This window comes from Gracilinanus agilis, chromosome 1 (genome assembly GCF_016433145.1).
Source record: "Gracilinanus agilis isolate LMUSP501 chromosome 1, AgileGrace, whole genome shotgun sequence".
Classification (NCBI taxonomy): Eukaryota; Metazoa; Chordata; class Mammalia; order Didelphimorphia; family Didelphidae; genus Gracilinanus; species Gracilinanus agilis.
Genome location: NC_058130.1, coordinates 80,913,808 through 80,924,689, shown reverse-complemented (window position 1 = coordinate 80,924,689; position 10,882 = coordinate 80,913,808).

The following is a 10,882-nucleotide window of genomic DNA, read 5'->3' as shown; positions in this document are numbered from 1 at the left end:
AAAGTCCAAGGGTTCAAGATCTCTAACTACACAGTGGCCTTGCCTTCTTGGTCCTGGGTCCTATCTGTCCCTCCTCTACTAGGCAGCTGTCAGAATGGCTCTCCTTGGCCTCTCCACAGATGTGAACACTTCAGTCTTCCTTGGAGAGAGGATGGACCAGACCTCAAATGAGATAATCTCTCTCATTATGCTGCACAATTGCATATACAGGGTGTCCTAAATGTCTTAGTACAATTTTAAGCTTTAACAACTGGAAAACTTTTGGAAAATCCTGTATATTATATATAGGATATGAATTCTATCCTTGTATAATAAGCTCAGGGTCCCAAATTGCTGGCATCAGTACCTTTTCTTACATTTCTATTCAGCAAACTTATCATTAGCTTCCCTCTACTGGTGACAGGTGCTAGCATCCATCCATTTTCCTGATGATCTCATACTCTGGGAAAATAGACAACAGCTCTTCACACACACACACACACACACACACACACACACACACACACACACACACAATGATTGAGAACCTCTTTATTAAACTGGTAGAAATTAGAGCACCCTAAGTCATACTCCCTGGACCCTTTGTAGATATACCTTTGTTTAATTATAATTTAAAATTATGGTTTCTGCTTTTACAGATCAATTAGAAAGCTTCCTGATTAAAAGTGTTTATGTATAGTCTTGCCAAATCCATTGACAGAGACAATTTCCATTAACTATTAGAATTAACACCCTCATTTATAAGACTAATTATAATAATAACAACCTGCTGCTCATGTCTTGATCTGATGCCTCATCATAGGAAGCTTCCTCAAATGCTCTCCTAATAGAAGTCAACTCTGGTAAGACTTATCAAGCTGGAAAGACTCTGAGCATGGTTCAGATATGAACATCGTGCTTCTTATTGGAGGTCAAGCTTGACTAATTTGGACAGGTTCATCATGATAAGATTGCTTTCTAGTTAATTATCATTTTTATTTTTTCTTTGGCAACTCATGGGGATAATTTGCTACATCTTGAGGGGTTGCAATCTGCATTGTGAAATCACCAACTTTCCCATGTATTGAAGAAGTAACACTAATGATGTGGACAATTCCTACAATCAATGCTTATTTATACTCAATGATTCATGTATTATCTTATCTATCCTTACTCAGGTGATACATTCTGACTTGAATTTGCTTCCAGGAAAAAAATATTGTCTCCACAGATGATGTTATAGCCTGTCTTTTCTAAGAAAAATAAAGACTATCTATGCCAAAGAGCTTCCTTTTGTGCCTTTGAGTGAGAAAATGGAGCCAAATTTATTATCTATGTGTTAATCCATTTAGATGCTTGAGAACATGAATTATTTCTCCTTCCTTCATGCAGTCTCTTCTCTCGTTTTATCCTTATATAATAATAGGTAACATTGATATAGAACCTAACGGGCACTGTGCTGAGCACTTCGTAATTATTATCTCATTTGATCCTTACAACAGTTTTGGGAAGTGGGTGCCATTGTCATCCCAGTTTATGGCTGAGGAAACTGAGACCAACAGAAGTTAAATAACTTGCCTAAGGTTACACAGCTAGGAATTAATCAGCCAATAAACATTTCTAATACCACCTAGCTGCTCTTTCACATAATGAACTGCTTCAAGAACTATCAAATATCACTAGGACACAGATCTCAAATAAAATAAAAAAGACGCTGGAAAAATTTCCAGGATATATATAGATACAATTTTAATAAACATTTAATTAATTTTAATAAACATTTTAATAAACATTTAATAAACATTTCTGACATTTTGTGCTTTGTGTTCTCTTCCTCCCTTCTCCCCTCCCCAAGATAGCAGGCCATATGATATAGCTTTTATATATATGATTATAGATCCTCGTTTTCTACTGCACATAGACTGGACAGACTGTGATTGATTAGAGACCTGTGATTGATTAAAAACGTAGAGAATAGAGGCTATATTATAACAAATGTGCAAGGACTGCAAACTGGGACTATTTCTCTCTGTGTATTTTTGTATCTGTTGCACAGTGTTTCAGCTCCCTTGTATACTCTACCCTTTAGAGCAGCATGATGCAGTAGCTAGGGTCCTGGCCCAGGAGTCCAGAAGACCATTCTTCAAATCAAATGTATACTCAAAAGTATATTTTTCATGCTGTTTGACCATGAGTAAGACATTTATTTTTTCTTTAAGGCTTAGATAGCTATGTGGTACACTGGAAAGAGCACTGGGCTCAGAATCAGGAAGATTCATCTTCCTGAACTTAAATCTAGCCTCAGATACTTACCAGCTGTGTGACCCTAGGTAAGTCACTTAACCCTGTTTGCCTCAGTTTCCTCATCTATAAAATGAGCTGGAAAATAAAATGGCAAATAACTCCAGTATCTTTGCCAAGAAAAACCCAAACGGGGTCACTGTACAAAAGCAAAGGCTTAGGCAACTTTATTACCTGCTAATTCTACAATTACAAACCTACATCTATGCTGGAGTTACTATCTCAACATAATCACAGAAAACCTAAAACAAGTGATGATGGTTTTTTTTAGGCTCATGTAATTTTTAACCTGTGCATACAATCTGAATTTTTAATTTCTTTTTCATCATAAAGAGAAGATACCATTTGGTCAATATTAAGATGCATTCAGTTTCAGGAAATTTTATGGCTTTTTATTTTTTTCACATAAAAATATAAGAGTATTCTATCAGGCAACCTGACCCCAAGAAGGCTATTGAAATGAAAAAAAAAGTGATTGCATCTCTTTTTTTGTTTGTTTGTTTCAAAAGGTCATTTGCTCATATAAAAGCATGACTCAACTAATTTGCCATTATGAGTTAGATGATTTTCTTTGAAGAAATTAAACACTATCTTGATTTGAGAGAAATGGATGCCAAATTTTACTCAGTATTAACAAGACTGAAATAGGATTTTTCATCCTGGTTGATCCTAGCAATGAAAGATCTCAGGAAGCCTTCTTCAAGTACCATGCAATTTGGAACATTCCTCTTTCACAAGCAAAAACCAAAGGTCTCTTTGCCACATCTGTTATGCTGAGTGACAATCTGCTTCTTAATGAGAAGCCATAAAAGGCTAATTACCATTGGAGCTTGACAGGAGTTTCTCAACACTTCTGCATTAAAAAAAAAAAAGCCAAAACACACAAGACCACCCATCTGGACTCTAGTCAGAAACCTAAAAGAATCTTGTTGTGTTTTTTAAGTAAATGAGAAAGGGAACATCAAAGCTCAGTTAAGGAAAAAAGAAAAGAAAAAAAAGTCTAGGAAAGGGTAATGAGTGAAAATGATGGGAAGTTAAAGGACATGGTAAGGGCCTAAGGTTACTCCATCCCCAGATAGATTAAAGAGCAAAAGTTTGTAAAGAAAAAAAGTGAAGAGGGGCATGGCATAGTGATACAGAATAATAGAAGGTAAAGAAAGTAGTCAGAGGACATAGCCTACTTAACCTCTCTGATCCTAGAAAAAGAGAAAATCATTGGTGCCACAATTTTTTTAAGTTAGTTGTTTGTTTGTTTTTTAAAGAAACACAATATTGTTAAAAAGACGAATACCCAATACAAGTAGACTCAGGTTGCCTGTAAAAGTAAAATAAATATTAATTAAATGTGACACTTCAGTCCTATATTCAAGCTATATTTGTTCTCATTGAGATTCCCTGGTTAAAGACTTGACTAAAAAACCCTTGGCTAAAATAGTTCCATTTCGGTAAGCTCTACTGATAAAGATAGAAGTTATTTTGTCTTTGGGTAAAACAAGTAAACAAATAAACCAAAGTGTTTCATGCTTCAGACTCACATACTCTGAAAGATAATAACCCATCAAATATCAATCCATCAAATTTGGGGAACATGACTAAGGAAATGTCTTTTGGAATTTTTTATTCCAGATTTTTAAAAAAAATTAATTAATTTAGATTTTTTTCTTCATCGTTATATGATTCATGTTCTTTCCCTCCCCTCTTCTCTTCTCCTCCCTGAGCTGTTGATTCCGGATTTTAATGGTTGAATAGATGAGTTTTTGATCCCTAGAAAACATATAAACAGACTAACTCAATTTAATGCAAGTGGAGACATATTGCTTGAGACGAACAGTATCATAATATACAAGGTCAAAGTATCCAAGACATTTTGAGGCTGGATTCTCCTGCCTCCCAAATACTTACATTTTAAAAAGAGATTAGTTTCAACCATTAGGTAATAGTTTGTACCCCCAAAACAATCAACACTATAAGTCAAAGTATTAAATGAGTGGTTTATTGTTATTCAGTCATTTCAGTCATGTCTGACTTTTTGGGACCTCATTTTGGAGTTTTCTTGGTAAAGATCCTGGAGGGGTTTCCATTTCCTTTTCCAGTTCTTTTTATAGATGAGGAAACTGAGGCAAATAGGGTGAAGCAACTTGTCCTGGATCATACAGCTAGTAATTTTCCAAGTTCACATTTGAACTCGGGTCTTCTTGCCTCCAGGTCTGGTGCTCTATCCACTGTACCACCTAGCTCAGTGTTGATGAAGGTTTTCAAGTTTGTGTGCCCAAACTATAACTTCAAGTTATCTGTGAGCCAGCCACATTACCCTAGAGAGCAGTGGGAGGAAGAGCTCACTTTGGGTAGCTAGACAGAACATGGGGCATGCAAAAAATGTCCTCGGGCACAGGAAAGAGGGGAAATGGAGCAGCTCCTTCCCTTCCACCTATGCTGGGTGGGCATGAGTGCCAATATTTCACCAATACTGACCTAGCTTCTCAGGTGGATGGTGCTATAAATCAATCACCCAATTAACAAGCATTTATTTATTACATCCTGAAGAGAAAGAAAAAAAAAAAAAGCAAAACCAATCATCTTTTTCTTGGAAGGAGTTTCAATTCTAAAGGTGGGCTGATGTATACACAGATATTGTAGTGCCATACCAGATGCATACAGAATAGATGGAAGGTAACATTGCAGGGGGAAGGCACTAGTAGTGGGGAAGACCAAGAAAGAATTTTTTTTAATCAAACTTGAGCTGAGTCTTGGAGAAATCAAAGATTTCTAGAAGGTATGGGGGACAGCCATTGCAATGACATGGAGAGAAAAGATAGATCTTTGTCTATGAGAAATGGCAAGTAGACCAGTATGGTTGGAATGTAGAGAGCATAGAGAGATGGGATGTTTAAGAAGATTTGAAAGACCAGAAAGAGTAAGGATGTACAGACAGTTAGGTGAAGCAGTGAATAGAGTGCTAAATCTTGCCTCAGACACTTACTATCTATGTGACTCTGGCAAGTCTTAAACTCTGTGTGCCTCAGTTTCCATATCTATAAAATGAACTGGAAAAGGAAATGATAAAACACTCCAGCATCTTTGCCAAGAAAAGCCCAAAATGAGGTCACAAAGAGTCAGAATTATGTAAAATGGGAATAATTGAAAGCGTCCCCTTCCCAGGATTGTTATGAGGATAGGATAAAGTAAAATAATATTTGTAAAGAGCTTTACAAACCATTAGGAACTATATAAATTATATTGTTGTTTTTGTTAAGGAACCAGCAATTAGTGGGCATTCTTGATAATTATTGATTAGTGAGTATTGAGAGGAGCTAGATGAGACAGGTGAGATGGTGCTGCACCTGGAAATCAAGATGCCCTGAGTTCAAATTCTGCCCCAGAAACCAACAACCTGGATGATACTAGGTAAGACTTTTAACTTCCCCCCAGTTTCTGTTTCTTCATATATGAAATAGAGATAATAATAACATTGGTAGGTTGTTGTGAGGCTCAAGTGAGATAACATGAAAAGCACTTTGCAAAATTTACAGGACTATATAAGTACAATTATTTTTTTTCATATAGATTTAAATCACAGGGGATCTGAATAAGGAAAAGAAAAGTGATTACTGTAGAAGAGGTAGGACATTCTACAGTTAGGGATTTGTGACACTAAGAACATAATACTCCTTAAATTCTAGCTTTAGTGCATTAGCTATTTCCTTCACTTTTCTCCCTCACTTCAATTCTTAGCATATAAGCTACACATAGGAATCTTGCTTAAGAATCAAAGGATAAAGAAGTTATATCTTTGTCTCCTGGAACAGCATGGTCAAATATTTTTATAAAATGAATTTTTATGTTCCTGTTTGATCCTTATAGAAAGATAATTTTTTTTTAAAAATGAACCGATGTTATAGTTCGGAAAGAATAAGATCTCAAAAAATGTTGATTTTATTGTTTATGATAATGTGTATTTGGGACATCAATTAGGGGGTGCTTGATAAATAGTCACCAAGTCAAGAAACAATAAACAATGGACCTCCTAAACAGATGTTTATTCATAGAAAATTAACTGCTATTTTCCTTTAATCAATCAAACAAGCATTTAACATGGACATGTCTAATTAAGTAGTTTTCTTCTGTCCTGAGACATGTGGTATAACATTAGTTCTAAATCATAAGTCATTGAAGTCAGCCTAGGAAAACAGGATCTAAAAGAAGATTTCAAAGTAGGAATGCCAGGGAAATGTCTTTATCCCTATCCTATAAAATATTTTTACCTCTGACTCCAGATGAAGTCATCAAAAGAACGGTATCAAATCTGTAGAGTACCCAGGACTGAAAAGGTAGCTAAAATAAAGCCTTACATATAGCATAAGTTCAATAAATATATCCAGAATAAAGGAATGAAGGAAATCAGAATTCAAAATTATTTCCATAGTCTGGAACCATGAGCCAAAAATAACAAGATTAATTTAACAGAGATGCTATGTAAGATTCCTGATATATAACTGATTTTTTTTAGTTTAAGTTTGAAAAAATCAGTTATATAACACAGAATGGAAGAGATTTTGAGAGGCAGCCAGTTCTCATAAGAAAAAACCTACACGATTATTACGTTTACTGCAAGGTCAGTTTGAATGAACGATTTGTCTTAATGGTTAACTCAAATATATGAACAAATTTGTTGTCCAGTCATTTAAGTCAGTTCTGACTATGACCTCATCTGGAATTTTTTTCACAGAGATATTAGAGTGATTTGCCATTTCCTTCTCCAGCTCATTTTACAGATAAGGAAACTGAAGCAAACAGTGACTTGCCCAGGTTGACATAGCTAGGAAGTATCTGAGGCCACATTTGAACTCAGGTCTTCCTGACTCCAGTACTGGCACTCTATCCACTGAACCACCTACTTGCCCAACTGCACCACCTAGCTGTATATCTACTAAACAGAAGTAGAGTTCTAATCATAGAATACCATTATATACTGGTCAGAGCACATCTGGAATATTCTGTTGACTTCCAGGCACATCCTAGAATATAAAATAAATTGGTCTGCAGCCAGAGAAGGATGTGACCAAGAAAATGGAAGGACAGGAAATTATGTCTCATAAGGCATGGTTGAAAGAAAATTAAGGGAAAACTTGATAACTATCTTCAAACATTTAAATAAAAGTTAGATGGAGGCAGACGCAGATTTCTGTCTCATTCCAGAAGACAAGATCGATCCAATGAAGTAAATTCCCCATCGCTAGAAGTGTTTAAGCAGACATTACTCAACCATGTATCAGAGATGATGTAGAAGACCTCAGATTGGGATGGAGATCTTGAAGGCATTTTGAAACTCAAAGACCCTTTGTGACTTTGGTACCCTATTAGTCTTCTATAAGCCATAAAATGTGTTATTATGAAACTAATGACAAAGGCACAAAATAAACATTTTACATATTTTTATATTTTATATGTATTTTTATATGTTTTTATATTTTAATACATATATTTTATATGTATTTTATACATATATGTANCAGATTGGGATGGAGATCTTGAAGGCATTTTGAAACTCAAAGACCCTTTGTGACTTTGGTACCCTATTAGTCTTCTATAAGCCATAAAATGTGTTATTATGAAACTAATGACAAAGGCACAAAATAAACATTTTATATATTTTTATATTTTATATGTATTTTTATGTTTTTATATTTTAATACATATATTTTATATGTATTTTATACATATATGTATACATGCACACTATATATTTTATATGTATTTTATATTTTAATTTTTAAATTAACATGTTAACTAATTAATAACTAATTAATTAATTATATATTAAATGTTGCTTACAGCATTCGCTTCCAAAGAAGTTCCATCTCCCATCCCACAGTTTCTTTTTTTTTTTTAATTGTTGCTTCTGTTTTTCTTTTGTTTTGTTTTGAACCTGATCTATGCAGGAGAGGCTAGTGGTGAGAAACTTTCTGGAGGAGAGATTAGCACTTTCTTTCCAATTTGTGGTTTTAGTTGTTGCCTGGAGGCACAGAGAGGTACCTAGCTTGGAGTCTCCTAAAGGTATGTGGTAGAGACTCAATGACCAGCTTTCTGCTAGGGCATTATTCTGCAGTTCAACAAATTATACTCAAGTCAATCAGTCAACCCACTGATTGCGCCGTCCATGATGGCATGACCATGGCAGACAGTGGTATGCCTCATTCAGCTATTGTTCACCTCCTCTCTTAGGAGAAGGTAGCCATATATTTCTTTGTCAGAACTCTGGAAAGTGAAGCCCTCTGAGTACTGATAGCTTTCAGTGTTGGTCTTTTCCATTGGTGTGCATCATCCTGAAGATGGTTCTCTTGATTCTTCTTACTTCGGTTCCCAACAAGATTTTTTTTAGACCAGTCAATACTGTGTGACTCTCTAAATTAACAAGTAAGTGTTCATTCCGATGAATAATGCAAAACTGCATTGTATCTCATGGATAGAGGTTAAAGGGACTATTTAATTTTATTCAGCAGAGTAGCAATATTTACACTTGGGAGGGAGAACTGATGAAAGGTGATCTCGTAACCTCTTCCAAGGACAACAGGAGCCCTTCAATTCCTTCAGAACAATAGGAATACTGAAAGTACATTTGCTCTGGATTGGCATCTCCCATCTGGGCCTGGAGTTACTAGTTTGCCTCTGCTCATTAGCAAGTGTGAATAATGCCTCAGTAACCAGACCAAACTGTGTTTGTCTAAAGCATCCAAGTGAATGACTCATTAAGTTTGCAGGAAACACCCAAATCTTATCAGTACAGACTGCTAAATCAATTGGATTGTGGCAAGTTTTAGCCTTACCACAGTGAAGCTGCCATCTTTTCCCCAGGAGAGACCTGATTCCGGCTAGCCCCAGCTTCTGTGTGTGTGTTTGCAATTCCTGTAAACTCCTACTGGTTGCATCTCCAATTTAGTATTCCAAAGAATTGCATTCCCCGGTATCTTTTAATCTTTAACTCACTACATCTATGTCCTTGCCCATACCATTCTGTTGCCCTGGGAAAAAAATGTAGGGCCCCCAGTGCAAACCTTCCTGCTGGTTTCTGTAGCCAACCAGACCTATGCTGTCCCATTTATCACAAACAGAATCAAGGATACAGTAATTTGCTATGATTACAGAAGCTACTAATAGGATAATTAAACTCCAGATGCCTCTAATTACATTTCCTTGGGTAGACAAGTCTCTGCACCGCCATTAGCTTGGCTTAAGTGTACAAGAACAGATTTGAAAAAAAAGCATAAAGATATGCTGGGGGGGGGCAAAATTGGGGCCCCAATGCAAAGGAATTCTGTTGTGCAGATTTTACTTGATCAGAGCTAAAATGTTCGGGGTGATGGGGAATGGGGGGGGGGGTCTTGTTTCCCTTGGCAAGGGAGAAAACTATCCTGCTTCTTCTCCCTGAAAGGAGAGGTAGAAGAACTCACACTTGTCAGCCAACACTCTGCAGGCAGACCTGTAAGACCAGGCCACTTTGAGATGAACATCACTGGGTTGTTCAGTTGTTTTGGTCATATCAGACTCTGTGACCTCTTTTGGGGTTTTCTTGGCAAAGATACTAACGTGGTTTGCCATTTCTCTCTCCACCTCATTTTATAGATGAGGAACTGAGGTAAATAGGGTTAAAAGACTTTCTGGAGGGTCACACAGCTAGAAAATGTCTGAGGCCAGATTCGAACTCAAGAAGATGAATCTTCTTATGTATAGGCCAGGTACTCTATTCACTGTGTCTCCTAGCTGCCCAAAGAAACACCAAAGCTGCAGAATTGGCTGCAGATGACAGGGTACTGTTTCAGATAAAGCAATGGCTGCTATTAAGGAGCAGAAATCAGTCAAGTTGAGATCATAAAGCAATGGGAAATAAAGAATAAGATTCCAAGGTCCTTTAACCTCTTATTATCATCAAATAAGGCTTCAATCCCACTGATTTGCTCTAAAATATAACTAAAATACCAAAGCTTCAAAGACAGACTTAAATTTGGTTCATTCCGATTTTTTGTTTGTTTGTTTTGCAAAGCTATTACTAAGGTAAGACAAATGGAACTTTTTCCCAAAGGGCAGGTATCCAGGGGGAGACACTTATATTTAATTTGTAATTGGACTTATCTTTGGGCTATCACTCTCCCATTCACCAGTATGACTGTTTTCTATGGCACCACTACCCCTTCTCTTTAATTATTCTTTCCCACAAGAAACAATTCCTAGTAATGGTTTTAGTTTTGATATGACTACAAGTCAGAAAATACCATCATATTTTAAGAATTAAAGTTGTGGATCACCCAAAGGGCAGTGGAGAAGCTTTCATTGGATTTGAGAAGGCTGTAGCAGGGGCATATGAGTCAGTTGTTAATGCATTTATTAATTTGTCTACTATATGCTAAACATTGAGCAATGGATATAAAAAGAGGCAGACAGTCTGTGAGTTCACAGTCTAATGGGAGAGATAATAAGCAAACAAATATGTACAAATAATCTTACATACAGGATACACAGGAAATAATTAATAGAGAGAAGCAACTTGAATTAAAAGGGATTGAGAAAGACATCTTGTAGAAGGTGGAATTTTAGTTGGAACTCGGAC